The 15094-nt window shown below is 34.0% G+C and overlaps 1 pseudogene; it reads left to right on the top strand.

The window, feature by feature from the left end:
* Window positions 1-6433, top strand: part of LOC112832581 (olfactory receptor 6C6-like) — a 26011-nt pseudogene extending 19578 nt beyond the window's left edge.
* Window positions 6434-15094: the final 8661 nt, after the last annotated feature.

The raw sequence follows: 15094 nt of genomic DNA, 5'->3' as shown, positions 1-15094 counted from the left end.
GAGGGAGGGAAGAGAAAGAGAAAAAGAAAGAAAGAAAGAAAGAAAGAAAGAAAGAAAGAAAGAAAGAAAGAAAGAAAGAAAGAAAGAAAGAAAGAAAGAAGCTGGTTTTTTGAAAAGATCAATAAAATTGAAAAAAATACTTTTAGCCAGACTAATCATAAAAAAGAGGACTCAAATAAACAAAACCACAACTGAAAGAGGAGAAATTACAACTGACACCACAGAAATACAAAAAAATTATAAAGGAATATTAGGAAAAATTATACACCAAAAAATTGGGCAACCTAAAAGAAAGGGATAAATTCTTAGAAACATATAAACTAAGAAAACTGAAACAGAAATAATTAGAAAATTTGAACAAATTAGAAGTAACAAAATTGAATGAATAATCAAAAAAATCTCAACAAACCAAAGTCCAGGACCAGATGGCTTCACAGGGAAATCCAGAAAACATTTAAAAGAGTTAGGACCTATCCTTCTCAAGAAATAGAAGAGGAAGGAAAGCTTCCAAATTCGGTCTATGAGGCCAGCATTTTGCTGATACAAACACCAGAAAGACACTACAAAAAAGAAAACTACAGGCCAATATCTCTGATAAACATAGATGCAAAAATCCTCAACACAATATTAACAAATCAAATCCAAAAATATATTTTAAAAATTATTCAACATGATCAAGTAGGATTTATTCCTGAGATGCAAGGGTGATTCAATATTTGCAAGTCAATCAAGCATCATACATCACACCAACAAGGGAAAGAATAAAAATCAAAAGATCATTTTAATAGATGTTCTATATTTCTAAAAGCATTTGATAAAGTGTAATATCCATTCATGATAAAACTCCCAAAAATAGATATAGAAGGAACTACCTCAACAAAATATACACCATATACAAAACCCCACAGCTAACATCATACTCAATGGGGAAAAACTGAGAGCTTTTCCCCTAAGATCAGGACGATGACATGGATATCCACTGTCATAACTTTTATTCTATATAGTACTACATGTCCTAGCCACAGCAATCAGACAAGGAAAAGGAATAAAAGTCATGTAAATTGGTAAAGAAGAAATGAAATTCACTACTTGCAGATGACATGATATTATATAGAAAAAACCCTAAAAACTCCACCAAAAAAGGACTAGAATTGATAAATGGATTCACTAAGATTACAGGATACAAAATCAATGTACAGAAATCTGTTGTATTTCTATACACCAATGAGGCAATGGAAGCAGAAACTAAGAAAACAATCCCATTTACAAATGTACTGAAAATAATGAAATATCTAGGAACAAACCTAACCAAGGAGGTGAAAGACCTTATTCTGAAAACTATAAAACACTGATGAAAGAAATTGAAGATGACACAATCAAATGGCAAGATATTCCATGCTCATGGATTGGAAGAACAAATATTGTTAAAATGTCTTATACTACCCAAAGGAATCTAAACATTTTATGCAGTCTCTACAAAAATAGTAAAAGCATTTTTCACAAACTGAAAAATAAAACAAAATCATAAAATTTGTATGGAACCACAAAAAGCCCAAATAGCCAAAGCAAACTTGAAAAAGAACAAAATTGGAGTTATCAAAATTCCAGACTTTAAGTTATATTACAAAGCTGTAGTAATCAAAACAATATTGTACTGGCAGTAAAGTAGACACATGGATCAATGCAACAGAATAAAAAAATGCAAAATAAACCCATGATTCAATTATTCTTTCACAAATACATAGTGGGAAAAGTCTTTGTGGGTTGGGAAAACTGGAAAGCTATATGCAAAAGAATGAAACAGGACCACTTTCTTACACCAAACAAAAAATAATGGATTTTCTTACATCAAACAAAAAAAATGGATTAGAGACCTAAATATGACACCTAAAACCATAAAAATCCTAGAAGAGGACACAGGCAGTAATTTCTCTGACATTGGCTATAGCAACATTTTTCCTGATATGTTTCCTGAGGCACAGGAAAAAGCAAAAGCAAAAATAAACTGGGTGCCTGGGTGGCTCAGTCATAAAGCATCTTCCTTCGGCTCAGGTCATGATCCCAGGGTCCTGGGATCGAGTCCCACATCGGGCTCCCTCCGGGGGGGTGGGAGAAAGCCTGTTTCTCCCTCTCCCACTCCTGCTGCTTGTGTTCTTGCTCTCGCTATCTCTGTCTCTGTCAAATAAATAAATAAATAAATAAAGCAAATATAAACTATTGGGATGTCATCAAAATAAAAAGCTTCTGCCCAGTGAAGGAAATAATCAATAAAACTAAAAGACAATCTACCAAAGGTGAGAAGATATTTGCAAATGATATATCTGATAAAGGGTTAGTATCTAAATTATACACAGAACTTATACAACTCAACACTGAAAAACAAACAATCCAATTAACAAATGGGCAAAAGACATGAACAGACATTTCTCCAGAGAAGACTTCCAGATGGACATCAAACACATGAAAAGATGTTCAACATCATTCATCATTAAGGGAATGTAAATCAAAACTACAATGAGATATAATCTCACACCTGTCAGAATGTCTCAAATCAAAACCTAAAGAAACAATAGGTGTTTGTGAGGATGTGGAGAAAAAGGAACCCTCTTCCTGCATTGTTGGTGGAAATGTAAACTGATATGGCCACTGATGAAGACAGTAGGGAGGTTTCTTAAAAACTTAAAAATAGAGCTACCATATGATCCATTAATTCTACTACTGGGCATTTATCCAAAGAATATGAAAAGAGTAATTTGGAAAGATATGTGCACCCCTATGCTTTTGAAGCACTATTTACAATGGCCAAAATGTAGAAACAGTTCAAGTGTGCATGGATAGATGAATGGATAAAGAAGATGTGATAAAGAAGATTTGAATGGATAAAGATTCAGAAGATGAATGGATTAAGAAGATATAATACATAGATATGTAATATATATATATATATATATATATATAGCCATAAAAAAGAATGAAATCTAGCCATTTGGATCAATATGGATGGATCTAGAGTGTATAATGCTAAGCAAAATAAGTCAGTCAGAGAAGGTCAAATACCATTCGATTTCACTCACATGTAGAATTTAAGCAACAAAACCAGTGAACAAAATTAAGAAAAAAAAAAAGAGAAAGAGAGAGAGAGGGAGACATACCAAAAACTGATCTTAACTTACAAGAACAAAGTAAGTGATGGTTACCAGAGGAGAGGTGGGTAAGGGGATGGTTGAAATAGGTGAAGGGGATTAAGACCACACTTATCTTGAAGAGCACTGAGTAATGTATAGAATGGATGTACACTATACTGTATACCTGAAACTAATATAATACTATATGTAGACTATATTGGATTTAAATTTTTTAAAAATGTACTTAGAGTCAATTTAAAGAAGAAAACATAGAAAAAGGAAAAAAAGAAAAAAATAATTACCAACCAACATTCTTGAAAGTTAAGGAAAGACTAGGGAATTTTCCAAATTAAAGGAGATTAAAACATTACATTAATTAAATAAACATGTAATTTTAAATTGTATTATCTCCTATAAGGAAAACTTTTAGTCACTGGTGCAACTTAAATAGGATTGGAGAATTTCATGTTGAGAATGTTTCATTGTTAATGTCCTGACAATAATGGTTGTATCATACTTATCTAGCAGAATTTTCTTTTTTGTTATAAACACATACCACCATATTGAGGAGCAGATGGAGGACCAAATGGTGTAGGAACAAAAGATATTCATTGTCTATTTGTTGAATTTTTTTGTTATATTTTATACGGTTTCAAAATTTTAAAAAATAGCAAGACATTTAAGTATTGCCATACACCTCCAGTTTGGAGCATAGGTCACAAGTTAGTGAAATCCTAACATTGACGGAGGAAGCAATCCTTTTGGGATAAACCACCTTAATGTGTAGAAATGATCATACTGTCCCAGAGCACTGGAATATCTGAAAATCTTGTTGGCATTAAGTATAGAGTTTAAAATATTTCTAGTTCTCTTTGGGGAGAATATCTGTTTTGTTTTGTAGTTAAAGAAATTCGGTTTTGTGCTTAAAACAATTCACAGTAATTTTTATTTCTTTCCTTTTTTGTTTGTTTTGGTTGTTGTTGTTTTATTTTTTACATAACTGATATTCCTGACCTGAGTCTCCAGGGGTCATTTATTTTTCTTTCCTTCTCCTTCTCTCTCTCTTTTTTTTAATTAATCCCCTGTGTCTCTTTTGAGAAAAATGATAAAACTATGCCTTTTGTTAGTGCAAATATGAAGCAAGAATTCTTTGTCACAAAATTTGCATTCCTTTCATATGAGGGATTTCCCAAAACGTCTTTTCATTTAGAGCATTACATTTTCATTTAGAATTTTTATGGAGACATTTACCTTCATTTTAATATAAGAAAAGGAGACAGAAAATGAATCTTACCTAGCCTGAAGAGGATTCTAATTGTTTGTAATATCTGGATTCTGTCATTTTAATGAGTTATCAGTAGAAGTGAAAGTTATTAACAGATGCATATAATTTCCAGAATGCATATCTGTTTTTAGACTTCTTCTGCAGAAAAGCTTTGGAATTAGCTTTTCTCTTAAATTATTGAATTTTTAATAATATTGTTAGAGAATATTCATCATTTATTTTTGACCCCTGTTTCCACCATATTCCTATAGGGGGAAAATTATATCAATGTATCCTAGATATGGTAAGTCATTTAAAATTTGCAATAAATATCTAGATCATAAATGAAAGCATTCCCACAAGCAAAATCAGGTAATCCACTGACTTCTGAACTGTCATTTATTTTTCTGTTTTTATGTAGATGCAGTAGTCAAAACTTCATGATTAAATGCAACTGATATGAGAAGACTGATGTATTTGAAACCAAAGAAAAGTAATATTTAAGTGAAATGAAATAAAGGAACAATGGGGAAGTACTGCATCAGGACAAAATAATCATATATAGCAGAATATTTCAATCACAGAGAAAATATGTAACTGTCATTATTTTTATATTTCACAAATTTTTAAGCATTTTAATGAGCTAAGAATTTTTGAAGAACATTACATATAGACATTGGTATTAATTTTCTAGATGTTACAATAATTTTTTCAATAATTTTTAAGATATACATAGACAATACATTTAAAGTCAAGCTTACGTTCTGTCTATTTAGAACATTGAAACAATTCAGTTCATTTGGAAATAATAGCTAAAATTTAAGTGATCTTTCAAGTTGCAATAGGAAAAAAGAAAAAATTAAGTACTGTTGTTATCATAACTAAGGCTTAAGTGGAATCATCAGTTAGAGGTAGCTAGGTTGATCTGTGCTATAGCTTTAAGTACCATCTGTTTTGTGAAATTAGATCAAATGTTTAAACTTATTTACATTTCTGACTATGTGTTTGTTTGTTTGTTTCTTTTTGTACCTTTTAAAAACTCCTCTTATTTCCACTTCTGGAGTTGTTTTCCTATGTCTATTTCATAAGACTCAAATCTGAAATGAGGAAATCAGTCAAGAGAGATCGAGTTCATTCTCCTAGGACTGACCAATGACCCACAATCGCAAATTGTGATTTTTATATTTCTCTTTCTAAACTATGTGTTGAGTGTGATGGGAAACTTAACCATCATCCTTCTTACATTGCTAGATCCCCACCTCAAGACTCCCATGTATTTTTTCCTCTGAAATTTCTCCTTCTTGGAAGCTTCACTGACAACAGTCTGTATTCCCAGATTCCTGATAAGCACTGTGACTAAAAACAAAGTGATTTCCTACAATAGTTGTGCATCTCAGTAATTCTTTTTCCTCTTGTTAGAAATTACAGAATTTTACCTACTGGCTGCCATGTCTTTTGACCGTTGCTATGTAGCAATCTGCAAACCCCTACATTACCCCATCATTATGAACAACAAAGTATGTTACCAGCTTCTATTCAGTTCATGGACAGTTGGCTTTCTGCTTACATTTCCACCAGTGGCCTTGGGATTGACACTGGATTTCTGTGCTTCTAAAGTAATTGATCATTTCATGTGTGACACTTCCCCTGTGCTGCAGCTTTCCTGCACTGACACTCATTTACTGGAATTGATTTCATTTGTCTTAGCTATTGGAATACTCCTGATCACATTGCCTTTAGTGATTGTTTCTTACACATATATTATCAAGACCATTCTAAAGATCCCCTCTGCTCAGAAAAGAACAAAGGCTCTTCTACTTGTTCTTCTCATATGATTGTAGTCTCCCTTACTTATGGTAGCTGTGTCTTCAATTACATAAAGCCAACAGCACGGGAAAGGGTGACTTTATCCAAAGGTGTAACTGTTATTTATACCTCGGTTGCCCCTTTATTAAACCCTTTCATTTACACTCTCAGAAACCAGCAAGTGAAACAAGCCTTCAAGGATATACTCCAAAAGATTTTCTCTTTTTTCAAAAAATGAAGAGGAAATTTAATTTTAAAATCTTAGATAAAAAGGTAAATAAAAATTTTGACTCATTTTATAAGTTTACTTAATCTGTTCTTCAAATAGTCCATCTAATAATATTTTTACCTCATAATATTTTAACCACACCTTTCACCACAATGCATCTTTTCCCTCCTACTTCTCTTTATGATTAGCATTCCTTTCAGGCTACAGTACGAGTATTCTCTTGAGTTATCAACACAAATGTGAAATTTCTTTTACTCTACAAAACATGGTACTGACCTCAAAAAAATGATTTTAAATCAATATTCATCATAAAACTTTTATGGAATTATATAGACATCAATATAACAACATGCACTACCACTGGGACTCTAGAAAGTTCTTCAAATGTCACTCAAGTGTTTTCAACACGGCAAGACAAAAAGGCAGGCTTCAAGTCATAAAAAGCTTGTATGTTCTAAAATGTAGCAGAACTTTATCTAGTACGTCAACAGACCTGAAAATTTGGAGTGAATATGAATCACACACCTGCTTGGCTTATATAATAGCAAAGACAATATTCTCATTCCTAAACAGTCTTTTTTTAAAGATTTTCTTTATTCATTTGAGAGAGAGAGAGAAACACACAGAATGAACACAAGCAGGGGAAGAGGCAGAGGGAGAGGGAGAAGCAGACTCACTGCTGAGCTGGGAACAGGACATAGGGCTGGATCCCAGGACCTGGAGATCATGACCTGAGCTGAAGGCAGATGCTTGACCATGTAAGCCACCCAGGTGCCCCCCTAAAATGTCTTTTTAACTTCCCTAGAGTACAGTATAGAAACAGGAATGTAGGTGATTCTGATGTAGGTGGTTCCTATGAGAGTTTTCTTTTTTAATATAAAAACCTATGTGAGCCAATTTTTATTTTATTAAGATTGCTATGTTAAATTTATTGAGAATGGGTTTTTGGATGTTGGAGTCAGGAAGACAAGTTAAATGGTTAATGTTTTAAACTAAAAGAGTTATTTGAGAATTGAAATGCAATAGTGTCACTGAATCTGAAGCTCCAGGAAATGGTTCCACAGATATTAGGAAAACAAACTGAGAGGAATGGTTGAACATTTAGATATATGGGATAAATGAAAAAAAAATATTTTTAATGAGTTTCATCTTCCTTAGACCTTCATTGTGCCCACTTGTGCACACTCTCCCTTATATATTCAATGCTTTTAAAGAAGGCAGTATTACTGGTATCCTGTCAGATTTAAAAAAATAAAAGGGACCTACAAAGAAATTCCTGAAATATATAGAGTTCCATATTGGGTATAATATGCCATCTGGGGAGAAATATGAGTGAAAAAATCATTAAGGTATTTAATGCTGTAACTCCTATCTCTGTGGCTCTGAGAAGAAAACAATTTAAGTTCAGGTTTGTGTTCTGATTTATTTTACTATTTTAAGCCAACACTGTTAATCATCTTCTTTTCTAAGGTAATTACAAGGGAATAAGTTCATTTTATTATATTCAAGGCCCTCAAAACTTTCCAATAAGCTCTTTAAAAACTATTAGACCCTTATTAGATTTGGTTTGAGAGTATTTTCCTCATTCTTTGGGTTGTCTTTTCACTTTCCTGATAGTGTCCTTCGGTCAGAGAATTGTTAATTTTGACGAAGTCAATTTTTTTATTTTTTATTTTGTTGTGTGTGCTTTTGGTGTCATATTTAAAACATCATTGCTTAATCCAAAGTTGCAAGGATGTATACCTACCATTTATTCTAGGAAATTTCTAGTTTTATCTCTCACATTTAGGTCTTTGGTTTCTATCGAGTTAATGTTTGCGTACAGTTTCAGGTAGAGATTAAAGTCATATTTGCATGAAAATAGTTATCACAACATGATTTGCTGTAAAGGCTATTATTTCCCCATTGAATAATCTTGGCACACTTGTTAAAAATCAATTGATAATAAATGTATGGGTTATTATAGGACTCTCAGTTCTATTCTTTTGAGCTGTTGTTCAATTGCTATGCCTGTATCATACTGTCTTTATCACTGTACCTATATATTAAGTTTTGAAATTGGAAAGCATGACTCTTTCAACTTTCTTCCTCTTTTTCAATATTGTTTTGGCTATTATGGGGTCTTAAAAGTTCATATGAATTTTAGGATCAAATTGCTCATTTATGCAAAAAGAACAGCTGAAAATTTAATAAGGATTACTTTGAATCTGTGGATTAGTTTGGGAACCATTACCATCTTAATTCAATATCAGGTCTATTCTCCAATACATAGGTTGTCTTTATTTATTTAGGACTTCTTTAATCATTTTTTAATTTTCTTATTTTCTTGGTACAATGTTGCACTTCCTTGGTTAAATTTACATAAAATAACTCCCACAACTGAACAATAAAAAAAACAAAGACTCAACAAAATATATGCAAAGGGACTTAAAGATGATATACAAACAGGCAAAAAGCACATGAAAAGAACTCAAGAACAGTAGTATTTAGGAAAATGTAAGTAAAAACCACAATGACGTACCACTTTACAGCCAGAAAGACAGTTATAATATGTATGTGTATGTGTGCCTGCCTCTGTGTGTGTGTGTGTGTGTGTACATATATGTTGGTTATATATATCACAAAAAATAACAAGTGCTATTGTACAGAGAAACAGGTGATGATGTACAGAATGTGAAACCTTCATACGCTGCTGTTGGGTATGTAAAATGTGCAGCCACTTGGAAAAGTTAAGCAGCTTAGCAAGAATGTAAATATAGAGTTACCATATAACCCAGATTCTACTTCTAGGAATTAAAAAGATATGTTCACACAAAAACTTCAACACACATATTCATAGATGCATCATGCATAAGAGCCCAAAAGTAGATCGAACCCAAGTAACCTTCAAGTGATGAATGGATAAACAAAATGTGGTACAGGTATATTTTGTTTATTTTCATTTTGTTGTGCTTTGCTTTGTTGCACTTTTCATATACTGCATTACCTACAAGTTGAAGGTTTATAACAATCCTCAACAAGCAAGTTTATTGGTGCCATATTTCCAACGGCATTTGCTCATCTCTATCACATTGTGGTAATTCTCACAATATTTCAAACTTTTTCATCATTATTATATTTTTATGGTGATGTGTGATCATGATCTTTGATGTTACTATTGTAATCCTTTTAGAACACCATAAACACTGCCCATATAAGACAGCAACTCTAATCAGTAAAAGGTGAGTGTGTTCTGACTGCTCCACTGACCAGCTGTTCCCCCTCCCCTCTCCCTCTCTTCTGGCGTCTCTATTCCCTGACACACACACCAATATTGAAATTGGGCTAAATAATGACCCAAAGTGGCCTGTAAGTGTTCAAGTGAAAGAAAGAATCACGTTTCTCACTTTAAATCAAATGCTAGAAATGATTAAGCTTAATGAGGAAGTCATGTCAAAAGGATAGGCCAAAATCCGGTTCTCTTGCACCAGTTAGCCAAGTTGTGAATACAAAGAAAAAGTTCTTGGGTGTGCCTGAATGGTCAGTTGCTCAAGTGTCCAACTCTTGGTTTCAGCTCAGGTCTTGACCTTGTGGTCATGGGATCCAGCCCTGTGACCTGCTCTCAGCTCAGTGTGGGGCCTGCTTCAGATTCTCTCTCTGTCTCCCTCTTGCTCTCTCTCTCTCTGTCTCTCTAACATATAAATAAATTATCTTTACAAACAAAAAAAAAGCAAAGAAAAAGCTCTTGAAGGAAATTAAATGTGCTATTCCAGTGAACACATGAGTGATAAGAAAATGAAGCAGCCTTATTGCTGATGGAGAGCATGTTTTAGGGTCTGGATAGAAGATCAAACCAACCACAATATTCCCTTAAGCCAAAGCCTAACTCAGAGCAAGGCCCTAATTCTCTTCCATTCTATGAAGCCTAAGAGAGGTGAGGACAGAAAAAAGTCTGAAGCAAGCAGAGATTGCTTCACGAGGTTTAAGGAAAGAAGCCAACTCCATAACACAAAAGTACAAGGTGAAGCTGCAAGGACTGATGTTGTAGCTGAAGTGAATTATCCAGAAGATCTAGCTAAAGTAAATAACAAAGGTGGCTACACTAAACAACATATTTTCAATATAGATGAAAAAGACTTATAGAGGATAAAGATGACATCCTGGACTTCTACAGCTAGAGAAGGATAGCCAATGCCTGGCTTCAAAGCTTCAAAGGCTAGGCTGACTCTCTTGTTAAGGCTAAGGCAGCTAGTGACTCTAAATTGAAGCCAATGCTCATTGACCATTCTGGAAGTCCTAGGCCTAAGAATTAGGCTAACACTACTCTGTCTGTGCTCTATAAATGGAATAACAAAGCTTGGATGACAGCACCACTGTTTAAAACACGGTTTACTAAATATTTTAAGCTCACTGTTGAGACCTACTGCTCAGTAAAAGATGCCTTTCAAAATATTGCTGCTCATTGACAATACACCTGACCAATCAAGAGCTCTGATGGAGATATACAACATGATTAATATTGTTTTCAGACTGCTAATACCACCATTCTATAGCCCATGGATGAAGGGGTAATTCTGACTTTCAAGACTTATAATTTAAGAAATACATTTCATAATGCTAGAGATGCCATGGATACTGATTTCTCTAATGGATCTGGGTAAAGAAAATAGAAAATTTTCTGGAAATTCTAGATGCCATTAAGAACATTTGTGATGCATAGGAAGGGGTCGAAAAGTATCAACTTGAACAGGAGTTTGGAAGAAGTTGATTGCAACATACAGTATTTATAAATATTATCAATTATTGTTCTGTGTAGAAATAATTTGACCAGACTTTGGTCAAAATCACTTATACCAATGATAGTGACACTTGGAAGAAATTCAAGGTATGATTTATTTATTTCTGTGTTTGGGGATCTTTCCATATTTTAAACCACTTATAAATTAAAAATTCCTGATACATTCTAGTTGTGTCAATGTAAACAAGTATATTAAGTATACCTTACACAAAAGCAAATGCAATCATTTTAATCCAAAAAATTTGGACAACAATTGACAAAGCATATATAGAATATCTTCATCATACTTAACAATTTCCTTGGCCTCTTCAGAGCCATTCCCTCTAGTCTCCATGTCTGCTATTGGATTCAGATATTCACAGATGTCTTTTGGCCACATAAATTACTTTTGCTTTTTCTGGAATTTCCTATAAAAGAAATCACAAATTGTGAATGTTGAAGTCTGGATTCTCTTGTTCAGCCATATTTTGGAGATTCACCCATTTTATTGTGTGCATCCTTAAGGTCTTTCCTTTTTGCTAATGCAATTTGGCCAAATCTAAATTTAGCATATTTGATTTAGCAAATTTAGAATCTCTGGCATCCTTTTGTCTTAGTCACCTTTCCCTCCCCACTTCCCACAAGTTGGTGTTCTTTTTCTCTGAGGAATCTCTCCACAAGACTGAATCATTTGCTTTGATCAATGTAATAATCAAGTACACACCATATTCTGAAATGCCAGTCCCTAAAAGCCTGTAGCCTCCCATAATGTCCTTCTGAAGTAAGTGTCTGCCAAAGGAAAAATAATTGGGTGCAGGGGGGTTATTCCCCTATGCCTTGGTGACTCAACTCCTCGATTCCCATTCTCCATGGCAGTTGGAATTATGGAATTACAGGAATTGTCTTTAGAGGAAAGTAAGAAGGATACATGAAGAGGAACACCATTCACCATTTTGTTGCTCTTTTTGGCATCTCATCCCAACTGCTAATTAACATCTTCTGCTCTCCTTTTTGATGCAGCATGTTGCAAGACTCAACCTACTTTTCTCCTTTGTGCTAGTAGCTCACTTGATATTTTGGGGGTTATACCCACAAAGAGTTGCTGTGGAGTAGTACACTGTCTTACCTCCTGTCTTTGCTAATGTCTCATGAAACAACATGTTTGGTTTAAGGCTATACTGCCAGTTATATACGGAATCACAAAACGTAATTATAAGAAATCATAAATTTGTGGGGCGCCTGGGTGGCTCAGTTGGTTAAGCGACTGCCTTCGGCTCGGGTCATGATCCTGGAGTCCCGGGATCGAGTCCCACATCGGGCTCCCTGCTCAGCAGGGAGTCTGCTTCTCCCTCTGACTCTCCTCCCTCTCATGCTGTCTCTCATTCTCTCTCTCTCAAATAAATAAATCCTTAAAAAAAAAATTAAAAAAAAAAAAAGAAATCATAAATTTGCAAATTCTTACAGCATGGATCCTATATCGTTCAGGGTTCTGGTGAAGGTAGGATTTCTGTAAGCACTCTGGAAAGAAAGGAGATATTGGAGGAATTATAGCTTTTAAAAATAATGAAAGAGATAGCTATGGAAGGAAAAGTTTGAATACCAGAGAGAATGTTGAAGAAACTAACACCAAAGATCTCATGTTGAAGTCCTATGAGAATGCTTCAAGAAAGCCTAATGGGAAATCATAGTGACTCTCAGTTATTTCTGAGAAAGTATCTACCAATAGTCTTAGCAATAAAGTTGGTAGTTTTCAAATACTTTTGAAAATCTACTATGAATCTAGCTTGCACACACCATCCTGGCTACAAACTGGAGAACAGGATCCTCTGCTTCCCTTCCAACTTCCAAATTTTGCACCAAGTCCTCTCACTGACAAATCATAAACTAGAAAAATACAGGGAGGAGAACTCTCAGAAATAACATCCCAGTTTCTCCACAGCACTGAGAACAACTGAGAAAGTATTATGTGATGTTGCGTTGGCAACAGTTCAATGCAGATACTTTGAAAATAACCAAGATGAGTCTCAGAAATTGCAATTAGTGCTCTTTTCACTGGCTCTGCCCAAAGTGTGATATCAGTGTTGGGAGCAACTTAGAAGAGAGGAGATGCCGGGCCCCAGGATGGCTCAGTCTGTTAAGCATCCAAATCTTGGTTTTAGCTCAGGTCATGTTCCAATGGGTCCTGGGATTGATCCCCATGGATTCTGCTTTCAGTGGGAAGACTGCTTGAAGATTCTCCCCCTCTCGCCCTCACCTGACTCTTGCTCCTTCTCACTCTCTAAAAATAAATAAAGTAATCTTTTAAAAAAAGAAAGACATGAGATTTATTTTGCATTTTCTTGTTCAATTTACCCCCACTATATAGTACACTGTTTCAAGATCACATTCCAGTTATGGAATGAATGAGTCACAGGAATAAAACATACAGCATTAGGAATATAGTCAATACTATTGCGATAGCATTCTATGGTAACAGATCATAGCTACACTTGTGGAGAACATAGCATAATATATAAACTTGTAAATTCATTACGTTTTCCACCTGATGTAACTAATGTACTAATGTAACTAATAGTCGTGTGTCAGTTATACTCAATATAAACAAACAAACAAACAAATAAATTAGCATTGATGAATGATTAGAAGTGAATTGAGATGCCAAAGAAACCACTTCCGGCAAGGAAAAGAACATATGTGAGAGTGAATGACTTTCATTCGTGATTTCACTTAATCTTTACAATATCCTATGAGTTAAGAGTACTAGCCCTCTCATTTTATGAATAGAGAAATTGATAAAAAGGTTGAATAGATTTTGAAAGTTTGCAAAGTTATTGGGTCTCTTTAGCCTCAAAATCTGGGAATTTTTATCTGGTCTTTATGACAATTCATTATGTGAATTGTGGCTTCATTTTTGTCTCTCTGTTTATAAAACGTGGAAATGATTTCTAACATCTGTGATGGCTAAGATGCAATGAAAAGGGCTCATTCTTGTCTGTAGGAAGGAAATCTTGAAGTATCTATCAAAATGTGATACTCATATATATTTTATTCTAGTAGTTGCATATATGCAAATGAATGCATAAAAATGGACTTAACATTTTAGCTAATGATATGAAATTGGTAGCAAGCTAATTTCCTGAATCTTAAAAAATAATGAAATTATTAAATTATTAGAAATTTCCTCTGGTATTCTATGAATTTGTTTTAAAAGGATGAGTCCCAGCTTTATAAGTTAACAAGGAATGATACCCATTACACATTGTTAACTGAAAAAAAGAAAAATTGCCAAATATTTTCTATAGTAAAATTGCATTACTGTATTAAAAGATTTGCTCTCTGATTGTATGAACATGACTGTGTTTGTGAATGAAATTTCTGATAGAATATACTATAAATATTTAATACTGGTTAATTTGAAGATGTGAGGGGAAATGGAGGATCAGTTAGAAACATAAGGGCCAATCTATTTGTCATTATATACCATTGATTTGATGATTGATTCTCTGACACTTACTTCTCATGGCATTAAGTCTATATAATGCTTAACATTAAAAAATTAAAAACTGAGTTTCAAATACCCTTCTGATTTTTAAAAATATTGCAGTTCTTTCCTGATTCATTCATTCTTCTTTGTGCTGGTAAGGATGTATAAATGAATAAAACCTGAGTGCTACCCTCAATGAAGGGTTGGAGCTCAGCTCTGTATTTAATGAACCCTAAAGGAATTGAGAATAAATTATCTCCTGAGTGAAGACCCAGTGCCATGGGCATACTAGAAAAATTAAATACAGTCAAGGGGAAACTAGGTTGATTGGTTTTACACTGGTAGGTACACTTCTGCTTTTATCTCACTATATTGTTTTGCTCCTGGAAGAAGTACATCATGACATCACTATACCTCTTAGGCCCATCTC

The sequence above is a fragment of the Callorhinus ursinus genome, unplaced genomic scaffold (genome assembly GCF_003265705.2).
Source record: "Callorhinus ursinus isolate GAN/ISIS: 27379988/994484 unplaced genomic scaffold, GSC_fseal_2.0 scaffold44, whole genome shotgun sequence".
NCBI classification, from domain to species: domain Eukaryota; kingdom Metazoa; phylum Chordata; class Mammalia; order Carnivora; family Otariidae; genus Callorhinus; species Callorhinus ursinus.
Note: the sequence above shows the minus strand (reverse complement) of the source record. Positions and strands in the feature narration are given on the sequence as shown.